Source organism: Corvus brachyrhynchos, unplaced genomic scaffold, assembly GCF_000691975.1.
Source record: "Corvus brachyrhynchos isolate BGI_N302 unplaced genomic scaffold, ASM69197v1 scaffold281, whole genome shotgun sequence".
Classification (NCBI taxonomy): Eukaryota; Metazoa; Chordata; class Aves; order Passeriformes; family Corvidae; genus Corvus; species Corvus brachyrhynchos.
Genome location: NW_008236509.1, coordinates 2,753,636 through 2,767,762, shown reverse-complemented (window position 1 = coordinate 2,767,762; position 14,127 = coordinate 2,753,636). Strand labels below are relative to the sequence as shown.

General features: G+C 38.3%; 1 long non-coding RNA gene across 4 annotated transcripts in view; it reads left to right on the top strand.

The window, feature by feature from the left end:
- LOC108444719 overlaps window positions 1-14,100 on the top strand; it is a 32,318-nt gene extending 18,218 nt beyond the window's left edge. For 2 of the 4 annotated variants that reach the window (XR_001859371.1, XR_001859368.1), the window contains 4 exons: window positions 4,068-4,157; window positions 7,196-7,307; window positions 9,729-9,854; window positions 10,780-14,100. This is a non-coding gene — a long non-coding RNA (uncharacterized LOC108444719). The remainder of the gene's footprint in view (window positions 1-4,067; window positions 4,158-7,195; window positions 7,308-9,728; window positions 9,855-10,779) is intronic. The other 2 variants (XR_001859370.1, XR_001859369.1) reach the window with 2 other exon arrangements.
- The last annotated feature ends 27 nt before the right edge of the window (window positions 14,101-14,127 follow it).

Below are 14,127 nucleotides of genomic sequence, written 5' to 3'. Positions count from 1 at the left end.
AATGTCTTCTTTCTGTCAGAGTTTATTACTCTGATTTCAGTTTTGCATCATACCTTTTTGTGTCAAAGTGAAGTGCCACTGAATTAACTTACAACCTTCCAAATAATAAGCAGAGAAATGCCTGGAGTCAATTCAAATCAACACTGGCATCCTCTGAAGAGACTTTTAAATAATGAGCTTTTTATATGGGTAATTTCTGTTCAGCAACTGGTGTATGACATCTTTTTGGCCTTCAATGTTAAGTTACAGGACAAGTAGGCATATGTGTCTGCTAATAAGGATGAGCAAATGCTAATTCATGGAAATGAGATGGTTTCTGCAGTGTGCTCTTCATAAAAGCATATGTTTTTGATATTTCTGGGCAACCTTTAATTTTTCTTCTACTTTATGACATTACAAAGCTGTAATTTTATTTCTGTAAAAGGGGTTTTTCTAGTACCATCATCAGTACAGAATAACTTCGCTGCTTGATCTCCTCTAGGTTGTTTTTTTTTTGCATAATGTGTAGAATATACTTGAAAAATATAAAGTACATACGTTGAAGTCGTTTTACTAATTAGTGTTCACGCTCTGTCTCAAACTTTTTTTAAACTAGAGAATGTGCCACTCATCAGAAATAAGAAAAGAAAAAACAGAGGAGGAATAAAAACCCTTACTGGAAATAAAAAGTCTTAACCCCCCTGCCCAAGTGACAGAGACTAACAAGCAGACACCTCGGGACTACAGCAGGATGGCTCAGCCAGCTGGGTGGGGGGGAAATATGCAAAAAGGCATGGCAGGAACTGGGCATTTCAGTGGGTGGTGATCAGAGTTTCATCAGTGCTGGGATTTCGTACTGTTAGACAATGCTTTGTACATGTCGGGGCACAGCTCGTGGCTGCTGTGTGCATGCAGCACAAAATCTGGGAGAACAGCGACTGTTTGCAGTACTCCTTCTTCAGTGCCATTGCTAAGTCAGAATTTATTACAAATCGTTGCTCAGGAGTCACCTGAATATTGTTTCTTCTGTTAGAAGGTATTACATCTGAAATTCCGTTTCACCCTGAATGACCTGGGAAACTTTCCACGTATGATTCACCTAATGTGATCTATGAATTGGGTTAACCTCTGTCATGTCCCCAGATCAAACCGAAACAAATCTGAATTGTAATAGAAATTTAACTGTGAGACTAAAATGACCTTTAATAGAAAATCAATTGAATATCACAGCTGCTTCTAAAACCTGCAGGAAAAGACTACCCAGAATGCTGGTTGAAAGAGAAAAGTGGGGAATGCAGATGACTTAAGTGGTACCTTTGGGTTGGTGTCTGTGAAAGACGAGAACTATTCCAGTTTGCTCCTCTCTGACAAGGCCCTCGGGGGCCATTCCAGCAGCGATGGAGTACAGTGTGTGCCCTGGCACACCTCTGTGCTGGAGGCTCTGGGGGCACAGGCACAGAGCTCTGCTTTGGGAACCTCAGTTCCCAGAGCCAGCGGAACTTACGGCGCACGAGGAGAAAGGGAAGAAAGGGTCTGAGCCTTTGCATGTGTGGGAGGGAGGGCTCTAGAAGTGGAAAAATTACCATGCAGCCCAGGAGAAGCATGATCTTAATATAGGATAAAAAATTATTGAATGTGATGAAATTTAATAATGTTAAATTTATATAGTGTTTATAAAGTTTAATACCATCTCATTCAAAGAAAACGAAAACCTTACTGATAGTCCAGCTGATTTTGTACTTCCTCACAGACCACTACAGAGCACTATGATTTCCCTTAGCTGGAAAGGCAATTTCCTGGAAAGCTTTGTGATGGCAAGAAGAATAACTTGATTTTTCCACCGTTTCTCTTTGATTCTTTGGCTGCTTTTCAGTCCTGCTGTGTTGCTGGGACCACCAGGGGCATGAAGCAACACCACAGTTACTGCAGACACATCCATGGGTGGTTTAGGTCTGCACTGAAATGGCATCTGGGAGAGGAAAATCTGCAGGGATGTCCTAGTGGGCCTGAGGAGACAAACTAATCAAGAGCTTTAAAAATAAGGCCGTGATGATCAGTGGAGAGGAAACAGCTTAGCAACTTCTTTTTTTTTTAAGTGTTTTGGTTTTTTTTTTTAAACCAAACTACACAATTTGCAATTATTGCATATTCCCAATGACAGGATGGGATTATATTTGTAAGGTTTTCTTAAAGAATAAAATATTTGGAGAGTTTTTATTTTGGTTAATATCTAGATTAAGTTCAGCAATTTTGCAGTATTTACCATTCTTGTCTGGGAAATACTGATTAAACCTGCCTTTCTACTAAGAAAGACTGATCCAAGTCAATTGGAAGACTTCATGAAAATGTAATGATTTTCTAGATATTTGTAATAAATAATGTCAACATTTTGCAATGTAATCAAACTGTTGCCTTTAAATCATGATTTTCTTCCAATATACTTCAGCTTAATTACTTCTGTGGCTTGTCCTGGTGTGTCTTAGAAGAACCTTTCTACATGTGTCAAGGCAAACATTTTAGGGGATGTGTTAACCACCTTATTTCTACATTCTCATTAGCATCAATTAAGCAAGAACAGTATACAGAGAAGGATTATGGAGAGACAAAATTATTTTAAGGTGTCTGGGCCAAAAAAACCCATGGATTTCTCATTCTGATTTGTGGAAATGAATTATTTTTAGGCAGCATTAGTGATATTCCCTGCAAAAGGTTACTTTTAATGGTATAATATATGCTCTCTGCCTCAGATAGAATAATTTTCTGAGCCAATATTGATTTAGGATTAGAGTGAAAAATAGATCTCACTTTCTCATGTTAAACTAATTCCAAATTAAGATTTAAATTAAAAGGTTAGAAAGAGGTCTCAAAAATAAATCACTTTGGAGGCCTCACAACTTCATTATTGTTTGTCTAATAAACATCAAGCTTTAAAAATTATACCCTGAAAAGAAACTAAATGAAAATTATGATTCAGAAAGGAGCTTTGCTAAAGATGTTTTAATGAGTAAGTTTGATTGCACAGTCACTTAGTGAGTGTAATAAAGTACAAAAGGCAATGTAAAGTTGTTGTAAATAATGTAAATGCAAATGGTGTTAGAGATGACAGAACTGACTCTGCTGGACCGAAAGGCATTTCTGAAGCTACTGTGGGAAGATATGAGATACACTCACTGAAATGAAAGGGGGAAAGGACAAATGGCCAGGTTGCTGCAGTCAAGGTACTCCACCACTGATCAGAAATAAAGCCAAGAGCTGCACTTTTTTCTTAGCTATAAAGCTTAAGGGACATGAGTTATCCAGCTCATTTTTAAGTATGACTTAGTACAAAAGCTACAGACAGTGATTGAATTAGTTTTAAGTGCCTTACACTAAGAAGTACGTTGTTAAAGAACTAGATAACTAGGCAATTTCCTATTGTGTTTTTAATTAAAGATAATATTTTGAGCTTGGAAATGAAATGCAAGGAAGTTAATTATTGAATTAAATTAGTGCTTTTCAGTATCATCTGCTGAGTGGAATGCTATTCTGCCTTAAAAGCCTCATATAAGCAGCTAAAGCAGTCTTTCACACATGTAACAGATACAACTATTTAATAAAAAATGAATGAGAAGCTACTCATACCCTGCTGTGAAATAGTTATTAGTTTCTACTATAATACATGAATTTGCTTCTCCTGAAGAAATGCATTTAAATGGTAAAGAATGGTTGATGTCTGATCATTATATTTAATGTGTTAAACCGAAAATATTTATACTGCTTTTAAGTTCAAGACTCAAATAGCTGTCATCATGCCAGGCTATAAAAAGCTGATTTCCATGTCTTATGGTATGTAATGATGAGTGGAACCACACTAACAATCCAGGTTTGTTTGGGATTTTTTTAAATACTTTTCTCACTAAATTGTCATCTCCAAGGGCTTGCTTTTGAGGGGGAATGAATACATGTGTAAACAGTACTTGAAGAAATGGAAAAATTTCTGTGAAAAATCCTGATCCCACCCATGGAACTGATGTACTTTTTGAAGATTTCAGTGGGACTTGCATTATATTTATTGGGCTTTACATGACATACACATTTTTGTCTTTCAGGAGAAAAACAATGTTGGCAGTCCTACAATAATGAATAAAACTGGCACTGGCAAAATTTCTTCCTTCAGGAAATAAGGACTCCTGAGGCAGGTGGGCAGCTGGTGCACTGATATGATGCTCCCTACAGTGCTGGCCAAGATTGTCTCCTCTTTCCTTGTACACTCCCCTTTTTCTCTCTGAATCCATCTGTCGTCTCTTGTCTGATGCTTAGATAGAAAGCTCTGTAAGATTTCATTTGGAAACCATCTTTGTGGTTTATATTTCAGGTGACTCCTGACCATGAAATTCTGGTCCATAATTTGGACTACTTTGCTAATATTGTTGTCTCTATATCGATTAAAATTAGTACTGATATTCTGGATATTTCCCATAAATGTTCGTTACTAGTTTAATGTAAGCATTGCGAGATTTTGGTTGAGTTTTATGTAGTAGTTACAACACACAAAGCATCAGGAGATACTTGAATGAAAATGGAACTTCTACTATTATTCCAGCATTGATCTTAGGAGCTGTATAGGTAAGAAACTTAATAAATTAAGTATTCAGTGTGCAAATTTTCTTCAGTAATCAAAAAGCATTTGGAGCCATATTCATCCTAGAAATAATTAGACTGACCATAATGGATTTGCTCCAGGAGATCATTTAGCCAGCATGGCATGTGTCGTGCACAGCTGCCCATCAGCTTCCTTTCTACAATCATGTTAGATGTGTAGAAAATTTATCCCCAGCCCTGATGCTGCCGGTTGTCCGGGCCTGTTCCAGAATATATCAGTGCTGGTGGTGATTATTATCACACTGTGTGATTAACAACTACAGAGAGGAAAACTAGGTACAAAAGGAGCTCGGTAAGGTGTAGGAGGAGAGCAGAACTCTGGCAGGACTTCCTGTGTGTGTTGGCTGTGGTGCAGGATGTGGTACCCTGTGTGCGATGCCCACCGCGGTTGCCAGGGAGACTGTGCTGAATGCAGACCTCCCCTCCACCAGGACCTCTGTCATGAGGGGAAACCTGCAGGGTTTCTCTCCAAGTCATGACACCACTTCCACAGTCTGGGAAGCTGCTTCCCAAGACCTGTGCACGTCCTATCCCTGTTCTGTAATCTCTGCTTAAGCATAAGTCATAAACAAGTGAACAAAAAGAGATATAAAATAACACAATCAGTGATTTAAATGGTGTAGCTTCTACCCTGTACACAGGCTGCTTGAAAAGCCCATACCTTTTGATTAAGTAATGCTTTTTCCTGCTCTTTTTCATGCCTTAATTTTGGGGCATTTCAGTCTGTGCCCTAACACCTGCTCTTTTAGCTATTACCTTCAGCTTCCTTTTGGTATTTTTGTGAAACGTGAATGATAGGTGATACATTTCCTCACAGGATGCACTTTTATCACATTTTGAGGACTATCCAGAATAGGAACTATAGATTACAGTGTCCCACATCTATGTAATTAAATAATAAATTAAATTGATTAATAAAGCATATTTTTACTGAAAATATGGCTAATCTCAGATTTGTATTTTTTATTTTTAAATTATTTAAAAACATGAATATAGAAAAATAATGAAGTCTATAGAGATGTTTCTTGTCACTGAGATAGAAAAAGGATAAACTAATTTGCACTTATTAAATTGTTTTTGTTGGGAATAGCTGTACGTATTTTCCTTTGTAAGATATGCCACAAGAGGTAGGAATGGAAGTACTTCAATCCCTGACAGATGTACTATTTATGTAACACGTGCCAGTTCATTATCTTATTCTGAGATGTGCAGTTTGTATTTAAAAAAGAAAAATCAATCTGAAAATGGTCTTGAGGTTCACTGCATATATTACAACTGCAGAAACGGTGTTTTCTAAGCCACAGAGTTGATAAAAATAACTTGTTTTAGAAGGATCTCCAGTTTTCTTGAGACCTTCAGTTGAAGAAGAATCTGAGACTGGAGCCGTGGGCCTTTTCTTGTGCCTCCATGTCCTGATGGCAATTCTTCCATTCCTTGTGATCCCCTTCAAGAGAAAATCCAGCAAAATCATTGCAGTGCTGTTGGCAAACTCTGAGGATACCATGAGAACTTTTGCATGTACACATGAGTGAATCTCACCATGGTCTCACCAGGCTCAGTATTCCTGGGGTAGCGGTCGTGTTTTGTGCTCTGCAGTTTCTGTCCTTTCATTTTCTCACCTGTTGTATCTCACTGCCGTTCATTTTGTTTGAGCATGACGTGATGCTTATGACCATGTTTTTATTTCTAGATATCTGTTTGCAATTTTCCTTTCCACTTCTCCTCTCTCATGTTCTTTTCAACATCAGATCATTAATGTGTAGGGCTGTACTCCCTGTTCCAATGGCAGAGAGTGGTAATTATATCAAAATATGATAAAGCCATAAAACCCAACTGATTTCCTGTCTACCTTCACAGTAAATCTAATTAAAATGTCACATGGGTAGACATGTCATTTTGTGATGACATGATATTTTTGTGTATTTTACACTAAAACATTTTAAAATTAAATTTGTTTAATCAAAAGCATGAGTCAGAAAGTAACACCAGCTTTATGTCTAACTTGCAAAGAGGTGTTAAAAGAAAAGCAAATGAAAATATTTATAAAGCTTTTACTATCACCAAAATGGTTATAAACTGAAAATGCTGCAGGTAAAAGCACCACCACCACCACCAAGTGCACATGCAGTTAGCTCAGCAGAAGTGTTACCTGATCTTCCCCTGCATTGTCTGAAGAGAGACTGCTCAGAGGTGACGGGCCTTTGTGGGTCGTAATGACAGCCTGCTGCCATTGTTCGTGTGATGTGATACTTTCTGCCAAGTGTCTCATTACTAGGAGGGGACACGGTGTATTTCACTGGGTCAAAACAATTCATTAAACTACTGCTGAACATCAGCTTTTCCTTTGGAACAGATTTGGGCTGTTACTGGCTTGGAACAGAAAAATAAAAAATAAGCACAAGTTACTTTTGTAACCTTTGTAAGAATTCCATTAGAACACTTGCATCTCTGAATAAACACATTTATAGGAAAATATGCTCTTTGCTAAAGAAGGAAGTGGTTTTTTTCTTTATAATGGTTTGATCTGTTTTCATAACTCATGTAATTAATGTGTCTTTTCTGTTGTTCGTTCTAGGCGGAGAGTCTCTAATGTGGGAATTTAAATCTTTAGAAGGTATTTTTAACTGGTATTTCATTAACGATGTCTCATGAGGGAGGGGAGAAATAAGGATATCTACTTTTAAAAGGTAGGAAAGCATATGGATAAGTTGCTGATGTATTAAACTATTAAGGGAGGGTGTATGTGGACATTTGCAAGCCACGTGCACATTGACTCAGGTAAAACTGCTTCTCAGGGAGGATTTGTGCCACAGACAGATTAGTAACAGGGCCTTACACCACTGCAACAAAAGGGGGGTTTTTTGTGGTTTGGGTTTTGCTTTTAATGTGGTTGGACTTTAGCTGCTGATAGCAAAGCCCTGGCTCAGTCCTCAAGTGCTTTCACCGTGAGGTTGGAGAGACCCAGGTAACGAGGTCATCTTCCATTTAATTCTAAAATAGGCTTGGAAGTGATTCAGTGCCTGCCAGAGTTAGAGTGGGCTCCACTCCTCTGTGCTGTGGCTTGTGGGGGAGACTGGTACATTCTCCATTAAGATAAAACTTCTCTTTGCCACGGGAAAGCCTCCGCCTGAGCTAGCAGTCAGTCAATCAGTCTATTTACTTTAAAAGGCTTTGGAATATATTGCAAAAGCACAGCCCCAGAGATCTTTACTCATGTCAATAGTTTCCCTGGAGTCAGTGCACCTGCTAATAAGCACCGACGCACTCGAGTAATGCAGGGTTATGTTTTAATTCTGTAATTTGACTGCCTGCTTGTGTTTAATGACGTTTATTTGTAGGAATGATGCATTTTGGGGAGTGAGGTCAGCTGGAACATTTGTTGTGCTCTTCATCTGTCTGCAGCCCTTGATCTTGCAATGTATCAGTCACTAAAGAGAGAAGTCATTACTCACCTGTAAAAATGAAATGATTGTAGTATTAGTGGATGGTACCCTATGGATATTCTTAAATGTAGGGTGCTTATTGATGCTTATTTCAAAACAACAGGAAAAAATGGCAATATTTGCTATTAAAGATTTTTTACATTAGCACAATGTCATTGGAATTTTAGTTTTAAATATGCTTTTTATTTCAAAAAGTGATTTTTCTCCTCCATAGAAAAAGTGTTTCAATGGTTTTTTTTGACTTTTTATGTAAAGTAAACATTTTTACAATGTTTGGATATCATTAAATTGAGAGTGGATGATCTTATTTTTTGCTGATTACCTTGAATATTATCATTCTCAGTTCAAACCAGGTTCTCACCATTTTATCGTTAGAAATCTGATATTGTAAAATATATTTGTCCTTGCCAAACACTTCAAAAATAGAAACATACTGTATTTTTGTACACATTTACCATTAGTTAATCCTAACAATCACTTCCAATTCTTTTCCTGCTTGAGAGAGCGAACATAAAAATGTAATTATTAAATACACTTATGTGAAAGACACTCAGACACCACCGAGGCTATTGATTACATGAAAATAGCTAATTAGAAAGACTCTTGCAAGAAAATTTAGAGTATCAAACTAGAAATGTATATTATCGTGACACGTTTCCTGAAGACAAACCCTTTCCCTGTGGATTTCCTAAGGTACATGTGTAAGGGGTGATCTACTTCTATGACTCTAACAAAGAGGAAAACTAGACTGAAAATGAAAATACAGTCTGAAAAATACAATACCATGATACCTTAGCATTTACATGGTCCCGTAAAGATATTTCAACCACCCCATAAAATCTTGCATTTCTTTAGCTCTTTGTTAAAGAAAATATGTTAATATTTTCTATGAGCATAGATCTTAGCATAGTTTAAAACACAGCAATTAAGCATCTGTCAAATCTACACCTATTGATGTAATATGTGCACAGGCAGAGAAATAAGCATTTCACAGTGTCCCTGAGCAAAATCATCTGTGACAATTAGCAGGGTGCCATATTTTTAAATTATAGTTGTCCCAGTTAGCTGTTTCAACAACTATGGCACTGAAAAGGACAATAAGGTTGAAAAGAAACAATTCAAAAAAAGAAAGAGAGAGAGAGAGAAAAGTTCTGTAAAACCTAAATTGAACTAGTAGGTATTTATGTAATTTCAAGATAAATTTATGATATTTTTCTATTTGTGTTTTTTTTCCTGCTGCCTTGTATATAAACATCTATTAAAAGTTGGACTCCATGATCTTGGAGGTCTTTCTCAATCTTAATGATTCTACAGTGTAGTTTTTCTGCCTTTCTGTGATGTGAAAAATTAGGGGATTAGTGTTTTAGTTTGGATGAGGTGTGCATTTCATTTCAAGTCAGCCAGCTTTTACCTACATGATAACCAAAACCATTTTAGGTTCCTTCTACATTTTCTAAGAATTACCATTTTAGTCACCCTATCATTACCTTTAGATAGCAGACAAGTTTATTTCCTAAGAGTTACCATTACCTGGCAGAATTTGAAGTAGCAATGTGAGGATGGTGCGGGAGGTTTCTTGGAAGTGGGTTTTAAAGGCTGAGGAAGGAACAAGTAGAAAGACAGGCAATCTGAAGAATGTTTTAATCTGATTTTCTTCTTTGGAAGAGCTGCAGTGGATCACTCCTCATTCATTCCCTCTGGGAGATGCACAGGGACCTGTGGTGTCTTCGTGAAACGAACATTGGCACAAGCAGGCACAAAGCCCCAGAAACCACCACGAGCCCATGGAAGGTATTTTCTGTCCTTAGCTGCTTTTAAATCTTTCCAGAGGAGCCAGGCTGTTGAATTTGTAAGTTAAACAGCCAACAATAAACAAATACCTTTCCCCACCTCTGCTCCAGTGTATTTTTTTTAGTCCTGTATTAAATCTGCAAAAAATAAAGTGGAAATAAAAAGTGAAATTTGTGCTTATTTTTGCAAGTGACTCAGTGTAAAATGCGTAGAGAAGCCTGTGTGTTTTTTAATTGAGGAAACACAGTGCTTCTCAACTGACCTTCCAGTTGTTGCAAAAGGAGCAAAGTGTATGTTTGCTTTAAATTTGAAAGTAATTTTCCATTTACACCCAGCATCAGAAGGTTGGATTTTGGATATACCTAGCAAACATATCTATGGGGAGGGGAGATGGGGAACTTTGAACCAAGCTTATCTGAATATGATGGTAATCAGTGGAAAGTGTAAATTTAAATTCTTATATTTTAAAAGAGCACTTTTTATCAGTTTAACTCTGATCCCTTTACATGTTTCCACAGGAATCTGGATCTTGAAAAGTTTTAATCCAAATGCAGAATATCGAATGCTTGTTTCTTATAATACAAGTCATACTTGGTGACAGTTACATCAGTTAAAAAAATTCATTAGATAAGGAATTGTGAGAAGAAAATAAACAATTTTGTCCAGTGTTACGTCTGTTTGGGAAGGAAAAATACTTTAAGCATAAAATATTTCATCCAATGTGAAAAACAGTAAAGTAATACTATAATTTGGAATCCTATAACTTGAATCCATGAATTAATTTCCTGCTTAACAAATTATTAGGTACTGGGGGAAAGACTAAAGACTGTGGCCTGCAAGTTTTAAAGAAGGAAAAATTTAAATGGAACCGTCGCTTGTTCCGCCCTCCTTGTGTTGATCTGTACTTGCTGCTTGTACTTGTCAGATTAGGTGAAGGCCTGGACACCTGCAGTGGTCACAACACGTTGCCAAACAGCTTCTGGGTTGTTTGGATTTCATAATTTCTACCCAGAAAACTCAGCTGAAGCCTGCACAGCTCTCCCATCCAGGTGACAAGGAAAAATTCTGCCTTCCTCTTTGTGTCAGCTCTGACAGTCACAGAGTGTACTCCTGACCCAAGAAAAGCCTTTTCAGCCGGGTGAGCTGAATCTGCTAAAAGGGATATTCAGTGCTAGCAGTGGAGAGCTATCACTGGGGAAATTTAACTGGTCAGGAAAATTATAAGAGGCCTGTTCTGTCCCTTTTCACAGCAAGGAACTGGAAGTGTGGCTTGCTGTTTCATGCAATTGCATCTATGTTATTAGGGACTGAGCACGGGGCCTGCTGGATGGAATTACAGCCCTGTGGTCTTGCCTTCTCCTGTCCTATCTTTGTGGCTTTGCTCTAATAGTAGAGCCTTGTTCAGGACTCAAGGTTGTTCAAAAATTAAGAGTCTAGCTGATACAAACAACTCATAAGCTGATATAAACAACTCATACTGGCTGTAAAAAGTGTTTTGATGATATAGCTTATAGCAGTTTGCGGAGTAAAACAAATTGTTCTAGCCAAAGCATTTTCAGTCTGCATGTACACTTGGGATTTTGGTAACAAAAATAGCACAAAATGTCATTGGTAGGTGTTCTGCCAAAAGCTTCTAGCCTGTCCTTAGATCATTTCTTTTTGCTGCCTAATAGATTATGTCTGTTGGAAATATCTTCTTCTAACTTCTGTTTCTTTTTTCTACTCAGAGCACTCACACCTAACTAGTGCTTATCCTCTGCAAAGGCTTAGAAACAAGGAGGAACAGAAGGCCATGGAGGTGTGTGTTTCAATGCTGGACTTTCTAAATGAATCTAAATGACACGGGGCCTCCTTCCACTGACTTACTTAGGTACTTTGAAACAAAACACTCCCCTCCAAACGGTATCAGTAGTCCACAGTACCTACAGGTGTAACAGGAGTTTCCACATTAACCCCTCAGTTGCCTACCAGCACAAATGTACCTGCCAAGAGAAAATTAGGACAAGGAAGTGTTTGCTGTTTTCCAGGTGACAAAAAAAATCATGTGAGGGTTTCTCAGACAGTCATATTTAACCTCTGATAGAAACGTTCATCAGAGTGTTTAAAGCTTGCTGATACATCTAATGTTGTTTTACTGTGCTTTGTGGGCACTTAAAAACTTTTTTGTGGCCAAAGTAATCCTTAGGAGTCACTGACGGAGGAGGTTCAGGGCTTCAGCTTGCACTGGCTCTGGCCAGCCCTCAGTCCTAACACTGAAGAAATGTGCAGTGGATGAGGAAACCTTTAACTGAAACAGCTCCCAAAGAAGGGAGTTTGTAAGGAAATAAGGACAAATAATGGATCTGCAGAGGGATGATGTGCTTCACAAAAGCAACTGAAGGAGTTTCAAAGAGATTTGAGAGTTTGATTACACGCTGATGATACTCCTGTTGCAAGGTGAGTGGAAGTCTAGCTTGATCTAATTAGCTAAAACTGGAACATGAGGACAGAACTGACAGTGCTGGGATGTTTTGGGAGGTGCTGTCATTTAGCAAATGTGACCAACTCAAAACTCCAGTGAGAGAACAGTATGATAAGAGAGGTTAATGAGCCCAAAGTCACCCCATCTTTTCTAAATCTAAATTAAAATCTGTTTCTGAAAGTCGGTTGAAACTGTGCATATGTATCAGTGGAGCACTGGAGTCATAATTTTGCCTGTTAGTAGAGGATTGGTATCATTCAAATTTACAACTGTATTTGGATTGTTTTGGTTATCAAACTATAAGAAGGTGCATGGTGAAACATGGGAAAATTACTAGAAATATATCCTAAAAAACAGCTGGAAATATGATGTTGAGACTTGTCAGTGGATCACAATTTGGGGTGATGTACACCAATTTAAGTTTGCGGATGAAGTATGGATTGAATGAGCATACATTTAATGCTTTTTTTTTGGTTAAGCCGTTTTAGAGTTTGTATGGTTAAGTAATCAACAAGAATGTTTATCAACATTTACTGTCTATTTATGTGTTAATAAAACATGTAGAAATAATTCTGTAGGATGATATTTTTTAGGAGCTTGATTAATATTTCTAAAATTAGTAAGCAGCTCTTGAGAGCTATAATTTACTACCATTGACACCCACCTATCTCTTCCGCAGCCCTAAATTATATGGCTCATTACTTACAAGACTGAGCATTGGTGGTGTTGTGGTACTAACTCCAATGTTAGGTTTTAGTACTTCTGTACAATAAGTCTCTCTTCTCCAATTAATTAATTCAAATTCTGACTTCACATCCTAACAATCTTTATTACAAGGACTGGTCCTAAATAAAGGCTAAGATCAAGCAGACACGTGTTGAAAATACTGGAACAAGTAGTGAGAAAAAATAGCAGAGTACATGTAGTTGTGCAAGTAAATAAAGAAATTCTTTGTTATTTTTGGCAAGAGGTGGAGAAGCATGTGATGTCCAGTTGTAGCTGTAGCCAAGGATTTATCTTGGGGCTAAATACTTTATAGGCAAACAGTAATTCCTTTTTCGCCCCACATCAGCTGAACACTATTTTGGGTCAAGAATGCTGTTTGCAGAAGTTGACCAGTCCTACAACCAACCACTAATATTTAAGTGATGTATAGTATTAGGGACATGTTGTAACTGAGGGTGTATCCTGTTATTTTGTGAAGAGTTGAGCAAGGCAAAATGCTGAACTGTAACGCTGGATGCAAACTGGTCAATACATTTGCTCCGTCCTGTTACCTCTATAGTTAGTGGTGTCTCTGATGGGCTCAGGCTAACGTGGAAAGGGAAGGATGTCTCAGACCACATCTGGAAGGTTGGTGCTTCACAGTTATTTTGAGGGCTGGCTGGGGAAGTCTCTTCTTCTTATAAGGCACGAGCACTCATTTAAATGAATTGGGAGTTCACATGTTCATTCTCACCTGGTCATCGTCTAAGCTCCAGGTCTTGAGAATCAGGCCTTTCCCCTGGCACCAGTTTCCTCACCGCTATGTACGTTATGTATCTGTGAATAGTGTTATGGGAGTTGGCATCTAACAAGGTGGGAAGAAGAGCTCACCGCGTGGGGTGTGGTGATTGGGATGGCCAGCACTGGAGGACTGTTGGGGGTTTTACAGGTGCTCGTCGGAGAGCCCCCACAAAGCATGAGGTTGCCTTCCTCCGGGTAATGACAGACCGGGGCGGGCAGAGAGGAGAGTTCGCGGTAGGAGCATCTCAAGTTATCCTCCCAGGGCTTCCTGGGGGGACCGTCAGCTGGCGCTGAGGAGGCTCCGCC